Below are 22,323 nucleotides of genomic sequence, written 5' to 3' on the forward strand. Positions count from 1 at the left end.
TATGTCCTCTGGATAGAAGGTGAGAAGCAGGATTCACAGATCTGATTGGCCTGACTCCTGCGTAATACTTGACTAGATATGTGATAAATCATAAAAATTTCAATCATGCAAGATGCAGAGAATGTTCTGGTGATGGTGAACTTTCACAAATCCAGTTTACGTTAACCAAATACTCAAAATTCCTTTCTTTTTCTCAGTAAAGGAAAGAAAATTTTTAGTACTCTCACATCTTCATTGAGCACTTGAGTTTCACAGATAAAAAGGACTAGCATATAATCTGTGTGCATAGCCTCTGGCAAAAACAGTTAACTGTCAGCATGATTGTCAAAGTAGGTGTTCTGCATAGATCGATTTGGGTGTTCAAAGCAATTCATTGAGGAGTTTTCTTCTTTAACTTACAAGTAAACTTTTCCCAGTTAAGAGAAATTCCATCACAGGGGGCTTGGCTTAGAGAATGTGCCAGCTACTTGTGTCATTGGCACCTTTTTTTGTGAAACCCTGGACTTGGTTCTTGAATAGCTGCTTGGAGAAGCAAAATCCCAATCAACACCTTGCCTTCAGGCAGCATGAATCATCCTCATACACAAGACAGGAACGGAAAAAGTTGTGTGGTTTTAAAAAATGCTTCCTGCCTATGTTGCTCATCTACAGTGAATGGCCGTTTGCACAGTGCAGTGCAGGAGGCTCTTAAAGATTTTGGGAAATATTCTGTAGGCAGGCTGTTTACTCATTTGTCTTTTGAGAACATACAGAGGAGAAGATCAGTGCCCATGCGTATTAACTCATGTTATGCTAATAAAAGTTGTGAGATCAACAGGTCTGAAGAGATAGTGATCCACTGAGACACAACACAGATACCTCAAAGGTAGAATTTTAACTCACATTTCCTGTCTTAATTTCAACTGAGACAGAATTGTTTTCTTCAGACTGTCTGCTATAATGCTACATTTTGGCTCTAGGAGAAAAACAATGTTGATAATACACTGATATTTATAGTTGCTCTGAAGCAGTGTTGTACAGAACCAAGGCCATTCTCAGCAAAGGGCCCAAGGAGCTGGGAGGGAACAGAATTAGGAGAACTGTCTGAAACTGTCCAAAGGGATATTCCGTGCCATATGACATCATGCAGAAGGAGTTTTGAAGGGGTGGCAGTTCATTGAGCTCTCTTCCACTACTCGAGGGGCTAACTGGCTATCGACTGGGGGGGGAAGCAATTGCTTGTGCATCACTTGTTATACACATTCATAATCATATGTGTATATATATATATGTATATATATATTCATAATTGCTTTCCTTTTCCTTTTCTCTGTCTTAGAAAAAAGGTTTATCTCAACCCACGAGTTCTACTTTATTTTTTTTTTTTTCCTGAATCTCTCCCTCATTCCACTGGGAGGTGAAGGAAATGAGCAAGTGACTACGTGGTGCCTAGCCACCTGCCAGATTAAACCATTACACTTGCCCAGCAATATTCTTCAAATTCAAGTCATAGTTTTTGTGTAAATAGGTAGTTCTGATTTCTTTACCATTATACTTGTGATGTCTCCTACCAATAAAAAAGCTATCTACATGCGTAGTTGGCAGAGAGGCACACCCCCTACCTGTTTCACAGGGGTCACTAACCATCTTTATCTGACCACTACTTCATGTCATTCCCAGCCATGCAGGTTTTCAACCGCTGACTTAGAGGGCGGGATCTCCTCAGCCTGCACAGCCCCAGTACTATCTCCCAGATAGGATCTGATAGATCTGCTCTCCCTGCTGTGGTTGTGGATACGTTTATCTCCTCTCAGCTGAAAGGAAAGCCATTTGCCATTCAGCGAGACCTGGACAGGCTGGAGAGCTGGGCAGTAAGAAACCAGATGAGGTTCAACAAAAGCAAGTGTAGGGTCTTACACCTAGGGAGGAATAATTGCATGCACCAATACAGGCTGGGGGATGAGCTGCTGGAGAGGAGCTCTGCAGAGAGGGACCTGGGCGTCCTGGTGGACGACAGGTTGGCCATGAGCCAGCAGTGTGCCCTTGTGGCCAAAAAGGCCAATGGCATTCAGGGGTGCATTAAGAAGAGCGTGTCCAGCAGGTCGAGGGAGGTGATCCTCCCCCTCTACTCTGCCCTGGTAAGGCCTCATCTGGAGTACTGTGTCCAGTTCTGGGCTCCCCAGTACAAAAAAGACAGGGATCTCTTGGAAAGAGTCCAGCGGAGGGCCACAAAGATGGTGAAGGGCCTGGAGCATCTCCCCTATGAAGAAAGGCTGAGTGAACTGGGTCTGTTTAGCCTTGAGAAAAGACGACTGAGAGGGGACCTGATCCAGGTTTATAAATATCTGAGATGTGGCAGCCATAGTGGTGAGGCCAGTCTCTTTTCAGTGGTACGTGGAGACAGGACGAAGGGAAATGGACATAAGCTGCAGCATAGGAAGTTTCACACCAATGTGCGTTAAGAACTTCTTTACGGTGAGGGTGACGGAGCACTGGAACAGGCTGCCCAGGGAGGTTGTGGAGTCTCCTTCTCTGGAGATATTCAAGTCTCGCCTGGACGCCTACCTGTGCAACGTGGTGTAGGGAACCTGCTTTGGCAGGGGGGTTGTTCTCGATGATCTCTAGAGGTCCCTTCCAACCCCTACAATTCTGTGATTCTGTGAACAGCAGTTTGCCTTCTCTGTTTCTGCTCTGGTGCATGCTATGCCTCACTGACTCATACAGCTCCTTTCAGGCACTTCCTCAGGTTTTAATGTGGCACCATTTCATAGTGTGTAATAAGTAACGGTGAGGCTGATGTTTCATTTTTGAACAGAGTAGACATAGAGAGATCCTTGTTGCTGGAAGAAGAAGCTGAAAAATCCTTTGCACTTCAATATGCAATATTGATTGCTGTCCTGAGACCTAATGCCAGCTGAACATCTTCCTTCCTCCTCAGTTCCCACAAATACAAAATAAATAGACCTTGTTTACTGGAATTCAGAAGGTGTTTTTTTCTTTTTTTTTTCTTTTTTTCTTTCTTTTTTTTTTTTTTTGGCAAGTGGTGCTCTGACAGTTCCCCCTACCCTCTCATTTAATCTGTAATATTATTTGTGCTTTGTATTTTACATTTAGATATAATTTTTAGGTAATTATGTTTCTTGCCCCCAAGACAAATCCGCTCCAATTTTATAATGAGAACTTCGGCATTACCTTATTATGAAAAAGAATCTAGGCCATATACATTACATACGGTTGCCATGGCAACACTTTCTCCAAGGGGAAAACCGAGCAGCAGTAGTTTCCACAGAAACCACTCCCCGCTGAGACAGGTGCCTCCAGCGGCAGTGAAGGGAATATAAATGAGAGAGAGAGAGAGGCGTGCACAGATGTCCTAAGATCTCTGCAGCATCCCTACATTGTTGCAAATTCAGCCACACATTTCTGGATTTATTTTTAGTTCATTGATTTGGACCGTGTGACTGGCACCTTCTCTTGGCACATAAACTCTGCCTGCCCCTCCCTTCCTTGGAACTGGTTGTGCAGATGGAGGTATGGAAATGCTCCATGTTGGCAGTGAAGTGACCACATCTGATAAGAAAGTCCAGAGCTATAGGAACCACTCTGCATGGAAGGATTTAAATGGTAAATGAGAATTTCCCCTTTTTATTAACTCTGCTTTTCTGAAAGAAGTCAGAAAAAACAGGTATGGAAATAATTCTTTCCGAAGAGGAGTGATTCTTGGCTAATTTGTCAGATAATGGTTTTGTTCTTTTGGGGTACAAGCACATGCGGCTTGGCAAAATGTATGATTAAAAATCAGGGTGTCTTGAAAAGGAATTAGCTCCTAGGATTTGTTAATTGACAAAAAAGGAGCCATTTCTTTAATGTACTTCAGTGTCACTGAAGGCAAGTATGGATTCATATTTCTGAAATCGTCTTGCATGTTTATTTGCAAGTAGTGTTAATTGGTTTTGGTTTTTTTCTTCAAGAGCAATAAAATGATGACATAGATATAAGGCTTAATGTAGCCATAGCTACAGATTAACACACTGGCTACTTCATCTTCATCCTGTCATCTCTCTGCTGCTTTATGGGGAAAGCAGGCTGACATGGTTATTAAATCTGGCAGCTGTGTTGTACACACATGGGAAGCAAGCAGAGCACAGCAGTAGAAAATGAGTAGCTTTCAGATATCAGCCTTCCTTTTACTGCTACGAGATTTGAAAGGCAGACTAAAAAACTCTCCTTTTTGTAATCACCAGTTGCTGAAACAATGTGCAAATATTACAAATACTGTGGCAAATGTAAGTATTTTTTCCTGTGCAGTGCTTTCAGATTGCTAATTGGGATTTCAACCTTTGTGTTCAGCTTGGAAAAGCAGAGAGATGAAAGCTGAAAACATCCTGAGAGTGAATGCTTCTCTGCAGTATTGTTTTGTCTTTCAGTGGAGAAGCTGCTGAGAAAAAGGGATGTATGAAAGCTATCTGGAACAAATAGTTTGCGGTTGTGTTTGTTGATTAGGGGGAGTCTGCTTACCACTTTATGAGGGGAGAAGCCTTGTAAATGCAGGAGATGCTTCTAGATAGATTGTTTTCTGCGTATATTAGGTAATACTAGATACGTAGTGAGAAAGAAGCTTCAACATTAACATGCTTCTTGTGAACATGCAGGAGAGAACTCTGTCATGGTACTTTTCACATTGAACCTTTAAAAATTCATACATGCAGATCCAGACTTCTTATTAAGAATCTCAGCAGTACCTTATTATTGGAACTGCAAACAAATAATCAGCGTAAGGGGCACAAATCTGACCTGCTAAGAACAATGAACATACCACGGTGAGCAATGCATGCTTTTAACCCATTTTACTGTTTACACATGAAGAGAACATTTATCTGATGCATGGGATGGAGGCAGGACTGTAAGGTGGTTGGGAAGTAATGGAGTTGCAGGTTTCTTATCGCTGCAGCGATACCATAATGAAAAGAACCAGCATTTGTTAGTGGGGTTTTTTGAGCTTGTGCTAAGGAAGAAACAGTATCATATTTGTTAACTTCCTTTCTGATTCAAAGTTTCTGTAGAAACATTGTCCCATGGACTTCGTGAGTAGTGAATTCTTAAGCTATGAATTAAATCTGCCTATTGAAAACAAATATACAAGTATGCAAGTATCACATAATTGTTTGACAAATACAGGATGTAGCTGGTTTGTTGTGGATGTTGCCATGTCATGTTTCTTGCTTTGTTTACATGATTTGTTATTTCTTAGGCATACTGTAGGCTTTTTGTCAGCCTTGTGAAAAACTCATTATAAAAGATAACGGATGTCTGCCATTAAGCAACTAGAGAGAGAATTGTTCTCTGTGAGGAAAGGACTAAACATATTCATAGTACTACTACTGTGTCTCTAATGCTGTTGTAACGCAGGTTACATGTTTTGTTCATCTGTTGTCTTGAAGCTATTTTTAATACTTCAGCTTCATTTTGCAGATGTATACATAGAAATGCTTGTCTTCGTTGTCACAACTGAAAAGAGGTTTTGGAACTTCTCTTCCTCTCATCTCCCTCTTTCCTCATACGCAGGAGAAAAAAAAAAACAGAAACTCATAGTTTCCATGAAACTAAGCTGTGTAAATGGTGTTGGAAATATCCAAATAATTTTGTCAGGACGGTATCTCTGATAAAAGCAGATTTTATTCGCGATTGCAATGGCGGGCGTCCCGCAAGCAGGAGCGCACCTATGGACACAACATGACAGCCTTTATACCCTGTTTTCTCCCCCTTGCCTCCCCCCTCTCCCCTGTTTCCCCACTGGCTGGGTACTCCAGGTTCACAATCTTATCAGAGGATTTACATTTGTTATTTAGTTGTTAATTTGTTTGTTATCTGGTGTCGCCATCCTGTCGTTTCCAAGATGTCTCAGTGCTCTTCTTGTCGTATTGATATGGTGATTTGCTTCCAAGTCTTCGTTAAACAAGGATCACCGTGGTGAGGGATGATGTCAGGCCTTCCGATGTCTCTTCAGGCGCTTCCTCGGGCATGCCATGACTTGTTCTCTGTTTTGATCTGGTACTGGATATTCTTGCAGTGTGTATGACATAATATACATATATACACCTATATACACCTATATACAGAGCGTGCGTCCCTGGGAAGGGTTATCTAGACGATAAGTGATGTAAACTATGAGGGATCTTCCCCAAGTTAAGCAGAAAGACTCCCAGAAAGAACTATGACAGTGGAGATTATGAAATAAAAATATATATTATCCAATTCTAATGCAGAAACAACATTTGATTCTCACAATGGTAATTTCTGATGGCAGCTCTGGAGCTAGTTTTCCCGAGCCTGAGTGGCAGCTAGCCAACTGCTGAGGCAAGCGGTGACCTTTCATGACAATGTCTCTCACAAATATATCAAAATGTTAAAATGGCAGACATCAAATGCCATGTGCATAGGAAAAGGGTTGTCAGCTGGAAGGCTGCAGCTGAAGGCAGTTAATCTACTTCTTGACTGGATTAAACATTGAAAGCTGCTGCCTAAGTCTATAAATCACACAAGAAAGAATTCATGTGTGTCCTGAATAATTTCAAAAGTTCTTCTGGGAAGATCTGGGGATGGATAAACGTTTTCAGAGCTGTTTCATTGAAGATCTGCTCTGGAATGTCCAGACAGATGTCCAAAAAAGCAGCCTCTTTGCCTTTTCTTCTGCACTTTGCATCAAATACCAGTTTTCCTCCCAAATCTCTCATCCACAATGTAAATTGATTTTGATCAAAACTAATCAGTGCTCATTGATGTGCAGCAGGATGCTGAAATTCTGATACCATGTGCAATGACTTTTAGGCATGTGCACACTGTCTCCTGCAGTTCTTGGTGCTACAGCCCTGAGGTGAAACCTCATTTGTAATTACATGCACTGATGCTTTGTAGCTTACTTTGAAGGCACTGAAGTCTGACCGTTCCCATGCTCGATGGTGTCTCAGCTTCTCGTAGATACCTTTACCCTCTGTAAACAGTACAGAATTAGATCAGTGATGCTTATAGCCAGCACTATTGGTTCTCTCCCTGCCAAATATTTCTGAGAGGTGTGAAAACTGCCTCATTCTTTACCTCGGCCTGTAGCAAAGCAGTATGTGCAGCTGATCAGGAAACTAACCTGTTTACCTTTTGGTTGACCTCAGAGAGTAAGAAAGCCAGCCTTGTCTGGGCAGTTTGCAACTGGCTACAGTTCAAAAAAATTCTTAGTATTCTCCAACTAAGGCACAGGGTGTACTACTAGCATAGGTAACCCCTGCAAAGCAGTCAATGGCCAGACTTCATGGCACAAATTCATTGATTTTTCCAGTATTCCTTTATTTCTCCTTTATTTTCAAAACAGTTTTTTTTGTCACTCCGTGTTTTCTCTCTTGCTACAAGTGAACAATTTTCCATCTCTGTTTTAATGCTCTTCACATCTACTTTTAGAGGAAGCCCCCTCACTCACTAGCTGTTTAAAACTCAGAGCATTGCATTCCCTGACCACCTTCTTGTTTTGGAAAGGCTGTCTCCATATTGGTCTTTTCTTTCCAGTCAGTATTCTGTCCAGTCACTTCTTTTTTTATTTCCCTACAGAAATTATGTAGCACATGAGATAGGTAAGGACACAGTCTCTTAAACATATTACAGAAATTAAACTTTCATCCTCTTCTCTTCTTTTCACCTTCTCTCCTTTCTTCCCTCCTTCCTGTCTTCTAATTTCTATCTGCTTTCACACAAGCACGTCTATGATTTGGGACCTAGCAAGATGTAGAAATTGTTTGGCCTTCCAAACAGAGCATTATGCATACCTAGCTGAGGAATAAAACAGTAATTTATGTATGAATTAACGTGACCAATTACAATAAAGCTACCTAGCAAGAGTTTGGGATTTTAATATTCAAACAAGTCATATGTAGTTGTAATCTATTTTATTATACATGATGTGGAAGAACAAATAAAATAAGGATGCTGCTACTTCTCTGTGGACTTTGCGTGAAGAAGGAAACCAAGAAAAATAACTGTGTATATTCATCAACAGTTATAATTTGTTTTAAATCTAATCTGGTTATTTAAAAACAAACAAACAACAACAAAAAAAAAAAAACCAACAAACATGCAGTGTCAGATCAGCTCACTAAACTTGTCAGTCATTACACCTGATATGAAATTCTGACTGCAGCAATGGCATTATCACTTTATCCTGCATATTACGTTATTATTACTCTTTACTATTGTTGTAGCACCAGTGAACACTCTTACAGGAACAGCACTGTACAAAAATGTATTTATAGGTACTGTATAGAAACATAAGATAATCCTTGGACTCAAATTTAGAAGCTGTTTTAAAAATAAAGCAAGAACTTAGCCATGAGAGAAAGAAGCAAGTGTTTTAAATATGACCCAGATATAAGAACCCTTATCATACAACTAGTTTTCTCATTTATTTTTTTATCTGAAGAATACAGAACATTATAAACAAAGTGATTCTTAGGATACCGGATATTGAGAGAATGCCTAGATAAAATTTAAAATTGTAATTAAAATAAGCAAATGACATAGACTTACTGTTACTTTGTTTTAAAGCTATCTTATTGATTCACACAGGATAGCTCCCTTGGGCTGTAACTGCTTAGCTATGAAGTTAACAAGACATATTAATTGAAATTAACTCCACTGACCAAAGCATGCTACGATTACAAATTGTTGCGGAGTACTGATGAAGATTCCCCTTAAAATCATTAAGACAATATTTTATTATTAACTTTGTCGTTGTCAATTACCAGGTTAAGAAGGTTCATGATAATCTTGATCACTAGGACAATAATATGCATTATTAGGTTCAATGAAGAATGTTTACCTGCGTTACTTACACGTTCTAAATTTCAGTGTTAATTATTGGAATGAAACAGCAGCAGTGCGACACTTCGCTGAAAGACAGTAACTGATTTGTCAGGGATCATGTACTGTGACTCAGCCAGGTGAACAGTGGGCATTATAATATCTGTGTTTTTTTGTGTGGCACATTTTCCTCATTTCTCTGCTCCTTACCCATCTTGCAAGTAGCTTTCAGAAGAATTCACACGTCTGTTAATATCACCTTTTCTGCTACTTTTTGTTTGAAAGTAATATAGTGAGATAGGCAGTATTTTTTATACCTGTAAAGTAGGACTGAATCTGCTATCAGTCAGAAGTACAGTGCTGTATTATAATATTCTATTCCATTCTGAACATATTTCATTTATTCAGTTTGCACAATCTTTAGATCATCCTTCATAAGCAATATTGTAGCATGTGAATACAAGCTATAACTTAACTGAGCAATGTAACTCACATAACTAAGCAAAATTGCATAATTAATCTTTCTGAACATTTATATTTTGCAAACCACTATGACTTCTTAGTTCCAGTTTTAGTCTGAGGGCATAAACCTAGCTTACATGCAGGAGTGATGCTAAAGAATCCCAGAGGATCAAGGTACAGTTGGAAAGATACAATACCTTGAACTTCCAAGTTTTTCCTCTGAGGTTGAAACTATGCTTCGCAATAATATCTTCATCTGTATTAACACTGCAACTTGTATAACTATGACAACATATGCAAAACTAGCAGTGGGCATTGGTATGAATAAAAATTTAAATGTATTCTGACAGCAGCACAGTTGCCACTTCTTTAAAGCAATCACAAGAATCTAAATGAATAGAATAGAATAGAAGCTGCTGAAGATGAAGTCTTATTGTACTCATTAAATGTCTTATTTTTCCTTCCATACAGGGAGCAATAAATAAAACTGTTCTGAAAGATGATTTGCAACCATGCAATTAATCTTTAATCTAGCTTGATCTGGTTAGATAAAGCAGTGTTTTATCAATCTGGTTAGCCAGTACTTTGAAAGGATTTTGCAGAACTCATTAGTTCAGGAATATTAGGGCAGGTGCCTCATTTATTTTTTTTTAAGGGGGCTCTTTAAGAACCAAGTGATCTTCCTCTGCTGAATGCATTGTTAGGAACTAGCTTCTTTTCCTCTTTGGATGAAAATAAGTTCACTGAAGTATGTCTTCAGTTCAGCCTCAGCATACAGAGAAATTACTCCTCCGGGTTAGCAAGGCTAGGGTTTTTCTTTTTGAAAGAGGAGATTGATGTGTCTCCCTTGATATTCTGAGTGCTGCTGGGCTAGCACATCTGAATCCATAGGCTGTTACTGCTTTGTTACATCATGTGTAACTCTCAAAGAGATTTTAAATTTGTCATTAGTTCATGCTGAGGCATTAAGTAATTGCTATGTGAAAGTGAAACAATGAGGCTGAAAAACTATTAAAGAATTAAATCAACTAAAACTCCAATTATTTTAGTATGCTTGGGGTTGCTGGGAGAATAAAAATATTAGTCTTGAGGCAAGATGAAGCCAACCTACAAGTGAATGTAACTCAAATTGCATATTCTCATGGCAAAGTTTTACCTTAAAGAGACTTCTAACAATTGTCAAGTTTTATCCACAGAATGGCAAAACAGTGCTTTTCTTTACACAATCAAGACTGCAATTTGAAATGGAAAACAAATAATGTGTTCTATTTATTTTTGCTTTTAAGAGCATACTCAGAGTTAAAAGAACGAAGTTGACAACATCGAGGACTTTGTATCGTGCTTATAGTGAACACTGTAGCATGGACATCAGAGATCTTCGAGAAATCAATAGTTATTGATGAGGAAAGACATTATGCTCATGGTAATTACTAGGAGACTTGTGATGGCTTGTTTTGATTCTGACCTTGATTCTACATGTGGGAAGATTATAATGACAGCTAATTCCAGTTTCTAGAAAGAAACGTTATTGTTTAGTGTCAATACAGACAAGAGAGGACCATATTGCAAAGAGCTTGTTATTCTTGTATCTCAAGAATTAGGAGTTTACATTGTTGGGGCAATTAAAGGCTTAAGGCAATGTTTTTAACAAAACAATTCTGTCCTTTAAAAGTTTTCTGAATAATTTTGCATTGCTTTATCTGTGAAAATGCAAGAGCAGTCAAATACAGAGAGGACCTCACCTGATTTCAAGTGCTGTGGAAAGCAGAGAGAAGAAAGCTGTCTGATGCTCCTTGATCCTTAGCCAGCAAGCCCTAGGAGAAATTAGCATGGGTGTTAAGCAGCCCTGATTTATGGAACTGGGAAAAGGTTACTTAGATGTTTTAGTATCAGAGGTCCCACACTAACCTGATCCTATCTTCTGAAATACCTTTTCCTTTAAGTGTATTTCCTCTCTACTTGTCACTGAAGCAAGTTTGAGGATGGTTAGAGCAAGAAGTAGCACATCACTGTATTGTCATTTGTGCTCCTGGTGAGCAATCCAAATAAAGGTATTTACGAAGGAGAGCTCTAAAGAGCTCTTTAGAGAGCTTGATTTAATTGAGTATGGAAATTAAAAGTGCTGGCTGCCTGTCACACTATAGTTCCCCAGGTCATGAACTGTGGTCTCTTTACTGAACTGCCTGTGAGTGGCTGTAGGTACAAAGAAGTCCTTAGTAGTTTGTTTATCTCCTGAATCAGAGCAGTTGCTCAAATAGCCCAACTTTCATGAGGGAAGATTTGATAAAGAGTGCAGCTGGGATGTGGTTTGTTCAAAAAAACTCCATCCATCATTTTCCAAAAGGCGCAATGAATGGCTTAATTGTTATTGCTAATGATTGTTAGCCACTTTATTTGCTATAGACAAAGTACGAGCCAACTCAGAGAAATACAGTGACAGGCATTTTTCCACATCTTGTCCAGAGAGATCCAGAGCTATTAAACATAATTCTGAACAAGGAAAGGAACACTAAGGGAACAGTGTTAGTACAATATGCAAAATAAAATAAAATAAATAGTATTTTGTGTTGGGGAAATTTTACAGGGAAATAAGTAAAGACACTGCTTTTTGAGAGAGCCACCTGTAGGAACACTTATCTTCAAATCAAAGTGTTTCTTTCCTTCAGTGTCTTGCTGGTTTAGTTTGGCTGCTTGTGCTGAAGTGGATTCAGTGAGCACTATTTAGTTCCCTTCTCTGCTGCAAGGCTTACACTGAAGGCCATTTCTGGTGCAACCTTCTATATAAATTTCAATGCGGTTCTAACATCTCTAGAGGACTTCAGAGAATATCAGTGTTTGCTTTTCTTTTTGGATCAAATTTTCTACCTGAATGGGATTTATATTTTATATGTTTACATATATGTCTCCTCTTACTATCTGATTGACTCATCCTTTTTTGCTGTCCTTAATCTATCCTTAAAATTACAAAGAAATATAGGTTTAAAATAATTGCATTAATTCAAACAATTGCTTAATTTTAGCAATTATCAATGCCTCTTTCTGTGAGTCTCTTTCTGCTCGAATCAGTAAGCCAGTAAGAGCAAACAATGATCAGTTCAGAGCTAGAATCCTCCTTTAACTGTGCCACATTGCTGATCTTGACAAACATGCAGAAAAGTACAAGAGAAATTGTCAAGGCCTGCTGTTCGTCCAGACACTCAGTACCAGGCAATATTGCCTCACTAAAGATTTTGTTCCTTGCATGCATACAGACTGCAGTGTGCAAGCTATAATCTAATCCATGTCATAGACAGACAACACAAAAGCCCTGGCAGGGCATTGGTCTGCAATCTGCTGAAACTGTTTTAGGAGAAATCAGGGAGTCCATGCTCAAGGAATGCAGCAGAACAATCATTACTTATAGAGCAATAAGGAAACCAAATGTTGAAAGAAGTACTTTATTAATATGTTTTTCTAATGGCAGGTAAAAAAAACAGAACTACAAGCAGATTGAGGTAAAAGTGATTTCATATTACTATAAAATTATCATAATGGTGCTGGATCTATACTACAGAGACTTTAGTTTTTTCTCATTCTGCATATCTTCAGAAAACCTTTACTTAGATAGCATTGGTATTGTTTTAGCATAAATGTTTTTCTTTTAGTTGCTAACAGTAGAACACATAATATCCCCAACTACTTTGCTGGTCAGCCAATATTTCAAAACGCTCTAAGTTCCTTCCCCCAAATAACGTTAGCAAGAAATCTGTGTAGATATATTTCTTTGCAAATAAAAAGCTACTAAGCTGATTTTATAATCACACCGAATGAAATGTTAAATATCATCATGTTTAATTCTCAGACATGTTCTTTGTACTTCTATAATAATTACAAGTATGTTACTATTTGGATTTTTCCCCCTAACTTACAGTTGCTTTATCTAGATGCATTTTTATACAACCATTTTCTTAAGGAGATTGTTTTAAAGGCTTACAGAATTCTAACAAAATATGTATTTCTGGAGCATTATATCATTCCATGGATTTCTCTTCTTGTGAAATCAGTGAGTCTGTGTGAAATGGAACTATGTTCTTTCAGTATGACTTAGTTTGGTAGTTCTGGTTCAGTTTTTTCAATCATATAGGAATTATTGATAGCATTGGTGCTTTCATTTCTGCAGTTATCCATTTCTCTCTAGACTTTTTTTGTTATTCTTATTTTTAATAAGAACCTTTGTATACTCAGTCTGCTAACATTGTCTGTTATCCTTTTTCACCGTGGTTCTTACATGTGTGACTGACAGAGCTCTCTTGGAGTATTTTGATTTTCTTTTTTTCTTTTTCTTTTTTTTATTAGGCTGCTGCATTATTATACAGTATAATTAAATCCAGACATGGGGGCAGTTTGGTCATGACTGCATGACAGCTTTAGCCATATGCTACTTGGATCAGGGATTTTCATGTTTTAATTGAGTTCTCTTGCCTGGATGAAGTGTATAATGTCTCCCGATATTAAGCTCTTCCCCATTCCTGCTGTTCAAACCCCTATAACAGAGATCTGCTTGCAGACTAGTATGGCTCTGTTTTTATAAGAAACAAGGTGATCACAAGGAATCTGACTTGAAAACACCTGGAAATTATCAAAAATTCCCTCCTACTGTCCATTTATATGAGGATGCTTTTGTGTTTGCTTGCAGTCTTCTTGCAGTAAACTGCCACCTTTTAAAGCTATCTTTAAAAGCATTTGTTCATTCATATGAATGATTCTGATTTTTGTTGCCTCTGCAGTTCCATTTCAAATATTTAATTATTAAAGTGTTTCCACATGCTAAGTAACTAACACTTTCTCTAGACTTGCTAGGTAGAAAAGCAATGCAGATGTAAGCTGGTGTCACATTTTCTTGGTATCTCACTCACCATTCAGCACCTTGACAGCTTGCATAAAACAGATAGGCAGTGTCATTCATTCAAGGAGAGATAAACTGCTGATTTATGCTGAGAATGGGAAGGGATGAGGGGGACATGTCACTTCTGCACTGTGAGGTGCAGAACAGTCTGGCCATTATTCGGAGTGTGTGTGTGTATGTGTGCACATGTGTGAGGTGAGTTAATTCCTTTTAGTTCCTGGCTAAATCCCTGACTGACCTCATTGATGTGAGACTGAAATCAGCAGGAGTTCTCATATGCTTGAAAGGAAGGCACATATTAAAGTGCTTTCCTTGAAACAAGATCACTGTATTGCTAATTGAGCATTTTTCCTGTGATGGGCAAATATCTCCTTTTCTCTGAGCATCCTTTGGTCTTGTTTGCAAAGGTTTGGTTCTGTGCCAAACAAGTGAGTGGGTAAGTTCACAATGAACAGTGAGACATTGCTTTCTTGAAAGGAGTCTTCTAATTTTTCGTATCTATTTGTTGTTTACCAGCAAAGTCTTCACAAAGAGTGCTTCTGAATATTTTCCCTGAGTTTCCCTAAGTAAGCAGGGACATCTCTACCCAGAAAAAGTTCACGTTATAAAGGCCATATCTAGTAAGGGAGATGGCATATTTTTTCATATCGCTTTTTCTGTTCCAAAGATCCTGGTTAAAATGTTTATCGTGTTATTTGGAAAAAGCATTCCTTGGAGATAAGTTTTCTTGTGTTATTTTAAATTAGGGTGGATGTATGTGCTGCTGGCATCAGTGGCTTCTTTTAGAAGTACCTGACACTCCGAATGTAGGTCTGATCCAAAGGCAAAGCATTTGTCCTTACGGAGTATATCTGTGAACTTTAAAGCTAATCAGAGCTAAGGGTTGTTTCAGCAGCCTTCGAAAAATCCCACTAGAAGTAGATGTATCCTGTTGTATCTAGATTCATTCAGAGAATTTAACAGAGAAATGGCTGTAGTGTAGTACAGCACGGCTCAAAGGAGCTCATAGCCACCCGGGGTATATAGGAGAGGTTCTTTTAGGGCGGCATGGTCTCCAGCACAGGCTAACTTACTTTGCATGTGTCAACAATAGCAGACAGCTATTTTAGAGCTAGTTTTCGTATTTCTTGCTACTAGTCACAGTGCAGTCTAGACATGCCTTGAGGCTAAAAAACTCTGATTAGCAGACTACTAGATGACATTGGAAACAGAGGATCATGCCCTGCAAGTAGGATAGAACACATCTGAATGGCAAATAAAAGGCCCACACTAAGAGTAGTTTGTATTCAGAATGCCTTCTCCAAGCTCTGTGAACCACGTCTTGAACTCAGGGAGAGAAAACAGGGAGAGAACTTGCATAAGAGGGAGAATTATCCCCAGTGCACGTATTTTTGGATGCACCTCTCCTTTTTTTTGTATATTTGTGTTATGTTTGGAACGAGTGACCTTAGATGTGTCAGGAAAGTAGAAACAAAACTTACAGAAAAACTACATCAATTGAACTGGAGGGAGAAAAAAAATCCTGTCTTACTCTCCCTTTTTCTTTCTCTGCACCTTGACGTTGTCCAACAGTATTTAATTGGCACTCCAGTCAAAGTCCACACTGAAAGTGTTCTATTTTCCAGCCTACTCCTTTTGGAAATAAAATCTTGCTAACGCAGTTGCCTGTGTTTATCAGCTCTGCAAAGATGACTTTCCTAAATCAGTATTGGAAACAATAACAGTTCATATGTCCAAAACACCTTTGATGAGAGTTTCAAAGCACTGTAAATGTATCCACAAAGTGGATTAAATAGGTAAGACATAATATTGCCACTTTACATAGGGGTATAAAAGTTACATCCCTAGTCCACACCTAGCTATAACGCCAGTGATAGTCAAATAGGATAGAAATTATCTGGCAGCTGTTGTACTTCAACTATTTTAGCTTGTTTCTCTCCACACTGCTTCTACTGCTATAGTATTTTTTTTTTTAACATTATAATTTTATAGTAGTATGCATTTTTGCTGCTGTGATGGAGATAAGCAAGTCTCTGTGTGCAATGCACCATTGTTTCCACTATTAAGTTCTGGATGGTTATCTCTAATCTGATCCTTGGTGTGACATTACTGATGAGCATGGAGGATGCATGACAAGCCTTGAGGATATATAGACTCTGAATGAGAAGCTGGCAGACATCCCAGCAAGACTTCAGTGGTGTAGGAAGGAGAGTAGTAGCAAGTCTGATCTTTCTGGGTAGAGAGCCATGAAGAAAGAGGTGCTGACAGCAGTTGTTTCATTAAACCATTTGGAGCACAGGGATATTTCCTGTAGTGAGATGTGACCTCCAGGGGCTGGACAAATCCGGAGCATATTTTCTGGTATTTGCTTGTGCAATGAGGTATTTGTGTGCACGAGGCACCACAAAAGGGTTAAATAGCTCCACAGTTTGTCCCTTGCTCTCTAATTAGAAAATGGTCCAAGAGCTCAAAGTTCAAAACACACGTGATCTGAGTTGGGAATAAACCCAAGTTCCCAATTGATTGCAGCCTTGTGTGTTAGTGTGCTGTATTTGCACATGATCTCTTCTTCTTGCCATTTCTACAATTTCTTTTCCTTTTTATAAAAGAAACCCCCAAAAATTGCTTTTACCATCAGGGATACTAAAACTTGGCTCTGCTCTTGATGAATAGCCAGTATCTGAAGCAGATACAGGACTTTCTATGTTAATGCTTTAACCAACAGTCCAGCTACGTAGTCTTTGTTCCCTCCTTCACTTGCTTCATTATTTGCTAATAACAGGACAGCAGCTTCAGAAAAATTTCTAGCTTAGAATAATCTGGAAAGATCTCATTTTAAAAAGAGAATATTGGTTACATTTTCATCTGAATGCTAGTAGAGTTGAATATTTAAGTACTGAAGTTCCCTCCTGTCTTTTTGCCAGTCAGCCTTTGTACGCATAGGCAGTGAATTCAAGATAATGAATACCTTTGAATCCCATTTGGAGAAAGCATTTTCCTGTAACCCAGATGAGGATACCAAGTTCATGGAGAGATTTTAAGATTTTTTGGCATTCCCTATTAGCTACATAATGTAGATCTCTGCTAATGTGGTGGCTTTTGTGTGTTGTTCCTATGAATTGCTTAAGCACAGAACTCTTGAGAAGGGGATCTGCAGGCTGCTAGGCATGCAGTTAGAAACTAACACCCTGACAATATCCTGCCTGTTTCTTTGTGAATCTGTCTCACCCTTTATTTTCTGCTAATTTTTTTTTTCCCCATCCAAATCATGTCAGTGCAAGAAAACAGAAAGAAGGCACTTTTCTCTATAAGAGGCTTATGGGAAGAAAGAAACTGCAGTATGAAAAGTAATACAAATCTGATAAATGGTCAATATTCTGGAATTAAATGTAGCTTATCTATGTAAAAGCCTAGCATGAAATTAATTTTGAAGTGGCATGTGAAATAAGGAATGTAATATTGTACAGATGTTTCTATTCACAGTTCTCTCTACCTTTGATCAAGGCCATTTGTAATATTGTGTTACTAATATATTTTTTCGTAGGGCTAATATAAACATATGGGAAAAGATATGGGAAATGTATAATAAATACTGCTGGTATATCATTTTAGATAACCTCCAGAAGTCTGCCTTTCTGAGCTGTAGAATTGCTAGAATGTTCATTGGCATATGCCAAACAACGTCCTCATCATAATACCCCAATTACATGTTTTCTGAGCCTATTCTCTGAGAGACTATTATTGAGCATCCTGAGATGTCAAGAGAAGCTTGTACTCCTGGAGTGAGCTAACTCTGTGCTGGAAAGAAATTTAACAGCAAGTTCACAAGTTATAGCTGCATCTCTGCGTGCCTGAGTCCTGCTGTATATGCAAATCTGTCTTTTGTTAGTCTAACTGCCTTCACAGCAGTATCTCAGCCAAATCACTTAGTGAGGTCAGAAATCTGTGTATCTTGAAATCCCCAGGTAGCTAAAGACAGAATTTAGGATAAGAAATGTAAGTGCTGCAATGTTCCTTTTTAGGCTAACTTACTGGAAGTACACTGGTAGTAGTGAGATGCTGACTTCTGACCCTTATGCCCATACACCCTATCATATGCTTGAAGAATGAGCAAGTGATCATGAATTGCATATTCGCATAGTTAAGTGGGGATGGATTGCCTCCATACTAAGCTGACAAGACGTTACTTAACTTGGCCTAAAAATCATATAACCATGTCAGCTGTTATTGTGCTTAAGTTGATAATCCATGCTCGGAGAATTGGTACAGCTATGAGAATTAGTTGAGCTTTCTCATTTTGTGTTAAATGTTTGCCTTAAAAGAAAAAAGAGTTCATTTCTTTACCATCTTTTGTTATAATATTCATTTCTTAGTTTGTCCCTCTTGCTGTCTTTGTACAGAGTACCTACTACTCTGAAGTTCAATGTTTTACATAGCAGAATATCAGAACAACATGAATTTAGCAGTCAGCTTAGCTCTTTCTAACCTGATCATGGAGTCTTTCATTTTATTGCTTTTCTTTTGAGTATGCTATCTTTCCTAAGGCAGTAAATAAATGTTTTGGTACACATTGTCTAATTACTATGTAATTTGTATGTAGAATTAATTCAAAAGCTGATGAAAATATATTTTTTTATTATAACTTTTTTTTAAGAAATCAAAATATCGTTTGTAATACACTGTGGTTGTTATGTCCTCTGGATAGAAGGTGAGAAGCAGGATTCACAGATCTGATTGGCCTGACTCCTGCGTAATACTTGACTAGATATGTGATAAATCATAAAAATTTCAATCATGCAAGATGCAGAGAATGTTCTGGTGATGGTGAACTTTCACAAATCCAGTTTACGTTAACCAAATACTCAAAATTCCTTTCTTTTTCTCAGTAAAGGAAAGAAAATTTTTAGTACTCTCACATCTTCATTGAGCACTTGAGTTTCACAGATAAAAAGGACTAGCATATAATCTGTGTGCATAGCCTCTGGCAAAAACAGTTAACTGTCAGCATGATTGTCAAAGTAGGTGTTCTGCATAGATCGATTTGGGTGTTCAAAGCAATTCATTGAGGAGTTTTCTTCTTTAACTTACAAGTAAACTTTTCCCAGTTAAGAGAAATTCCATCACAGGGGGCTTGGCTTAGAGAATGTGCCAGCTACTTGTGTCATTGGCACCTTTTTTTGTGAAACCCTGGACTTGGTTCTTGAATAGCTGCTTGGAGAAGCAAAATCCCAATCAACACCTTGCCTTCAGGCAGCATGAATCATCCTCATACACAAGACAGGAACGGAAAAAGTTGTGTGGTTTTAAAAAATGCTTCCTGCCTATGTTGCTCATCTACAGTGAATGGCCGTTTGCACAGTGCAGTGCAGGAGGCTCTTAAAGATTTTGGGAAATATTCTGTAGGCAGGCTGTTTACTCATTTGTCTTTTGAGAACATACAGAGGAGAAGATCAGTGCCCATGCGTATTAACTCATGTTATGCTAATAAAAGTTGTGAGATCAACAGGTCTGAAGAGATAGTGATCCACTGAGACACAACACAGATACCTCAAAGGTAGAATTTTAACTCACATTTCCTGTCTTAATTTCAACTGAGACAGAATTGTTTTCTTCAGACTGTCTGCTATAATGCTACATTTTGGCTCTAGGAGAAAAACAATGTTGATAATACACTGATATTTATAGTTGCTCTGAAGCAGTGTTGTACAGAACCAAGGCCATTCTCAGCAAAGGGCCCAAGGAGCTGGGAGGGAACAGAATTAGGAGAACTGTCTGAAACTGTCCAAAGGGATATTCCGTGCCATATGACATCATGCAGAAGGAGTTTTGAAGGGGTGGCAGTTCATTGAGCTCTCTTCCACTACTCGAGGGGCTAACTGGCTATCGACTGGGGGGGGAAGCAATTGCTTGTGCATCACTTGTTATACACATTCATAATCATATGTGTATATATATATATGTATATATATATTCATAATTGCTTTCCTTTTCCTTTTCTCTGTCTTAGAAAAAAGGTTTATCTCAACCCACGAGTTCTACTTTATTTTTTTTTTTTTCCTGAATCTCTCCCTCATTCCACTGGGAGGTGAAGGAAATGAGCAAGTGACTACGTGGTGCCTAGCCACCTGCCAGATTAAACCATTACACTTGCCCAGCAATATTCTTCAAATTCAAGTCATAGTTTTTGTGTAAATAGGTAGTTCTGATTTCTTTACCATTATACTTGTGATGTCTCCTACCAATAAAAAAGCTATCTACATGCGTAGTTGGCAGAGAGGCACACCCCCTACCTGTTTCACAGGGGTCACTAACCATCTTTATCTGACCACTACTTCATGTCATTCCCAGCCATGCAGGTTTTCAACCGCTGACTTAGAGGGCGGGATCTCCTCAGCCTGCACAGCCCCAGTACTATCTCCCAGATAGGATCTGATAGATCTGCTCTCCCTGCTGTGGTTGTGGATACGTTTATCTCCTCTCAGCTGAAAGGAAAGCCATTTGCCATTCAGCGAGACCTGGACAGGCTGGAGAGCTGGGCAGTAAGAAACCAGATGAGGTTCAACAAAAGCAAGTGTAGGGTCTTACACCTAGGGAGGAATAATTGCATGCACCAATACAGGCTGGGGGATGAGCTGCTGGAGAGGAGCTCTGCAGAGAGGGACCTGGGCGTCCTGGTGGACGACAGGTTGGCCATGAGCCAGCAGTGTGCCCTTGTGGCCAAAAAGGCCAATGGCATTCAGGGGTGCATTAAGAAGAGCGTGTCCAGCAGGTCGAGGGAGGTGATCCTCCCCCTCTACTCTGCCCTGGTAAGGCCTCATCTGGAGTACTGTGTCCAGTTCTGGGCTCCCCAGTACAAAAAAGACAGGGATCTCTTGGAAAGAGTCCAGCGGAGGGCCACAAAGATGGTGAAGGGCCTGGAGCATCTCCCCTATGAAGAAAGGCTGAGTGAACTGGGTCTGTTTAGCCTTGAGAAAAGACGACTGAGAGGGGACCTGATCCAGGTTTATAAATATCTGAGATGTGGCAGCCATAGTGGTGAGGCCAGTCTCTTTTCAGTGGTACGTGGAGACAGGACGAAGGGAAATGGACATAAGCTGCAGCATAGGAAGTTTCACACCAATGTGCGTTAAGAACTTCTTTACGGTGAGGGTGACGGAGCACTGGAACAGGCTGCCCAGGGAGGTTGTGGAGTCTCCTTCTCTGGAGATATTCAAGTCTCGCCTGGACGCCTACCTGTGCAACGTGGTGTAGGGAACCTGCTTTGGCAGGGGGGTTGTTCTCGATGATCTCTAGAGGTCCCTTCCAACCCCTACAATTCTGTGATTCTGTGAACAGCAGTTTGCCTTCTCTGTTTCTGCTCTGGTGCATGCTATGCCTCACTGACTCATACAGCTCCTTTCAGGCACTTCCTCAGGTTTTAATGTGGCACCATTTCATAGTGTGTAATAAGTAACGGTGAGGCTGATGTTTCATTTTTGAACAGAGTAGACATAGAGAGATCCTTGTTGCTGGAAGAAGAAGCTGAAAAATCCTTTGCACTTCAATATGCAATATTGATTGCTGTCCTGAGACCTAATGCCAGCTGAACATCTTCCTTCCTCCTCAGTTCCCACAAATACAAAATAAATAGACCTTGTTTACTGGAATTCAGAAGGTGTTTTTTTCTTTTTTTTTTCTTTTTTCTTTCTTTTTTTTTTTTTTTTGGCAAGTGGTGCTCTGACAGTTCCCCCTACCCTCTCATTTAATCTGTAATATTATTTGTGCTTTGTATTTTACATTTAGATATAATTTTTAGGTAATTATGTTTCTTGCCCCCAAGACAAATCCGCTCCAATTTTATAATGAGAACTTCGGCATTACCTTATTATGAAAAAGAATCTAGGCCATATACATTACATACGGTTGCCATGGCAACACTTTCTCCAAGGGGAAAACCGAGCAGCAGTAGTTTCCACAGAAACCACTCCCCGCTGAGACAGGTGCCTCCAGCGGCAGTGAAGGGAATATAAATGAGAGAGAGAGAGAGGCGTGCACAGATGTCCTAAGATCTCTGCAGCATCCCTACATTGTTGCAAATTCAGCCACACATTTCTGGATTTATTTTTAGTTCATTGATTTGGACCGTGTGACTGGCACCTTCTCTTGGCACATAAACT

General features: G+C 39.3%; 1 long non-coding RNA gene across 1 annotated transcript; it reads right to left on the reverse strand.

The window, feature by feature from the left end:
* Positions 1-5,635: 5,635 nt before the first annotated feature.
* On the reverse strand, positions 5,636-11,322 carry LOC146544386 (uncharacterized). Its single transcript, XR_014882798.1, has 3 exons — positions 11,025-11,322; positions 6,900-6,970; positions 5,636-6,042 (listed from the first exon to the last, which is right to left on the reverse strand). It is a non-coding gene; the product is annotated as an uncharacterized LOC146544386 (long non-coding RNA).
* Positions 11,323-22,323: the final 11,001 nt, after the last annotated feature.

This window comes from Meleagris gallopavo, chromosome 4 (genome assembly GCF_905368555.1).
Source record: "Meleagris gallopavo chromosome 4, MGAL_WU_HG_1.1, whole genome shotgun sequence".
In the NCBI taxonomy this organism is placed as follows: Eukaryota; Metazoa; Chordata; class Aves; order Galliformes; family Phasianidae; genus Meleagris; species Meleagris gallopavo.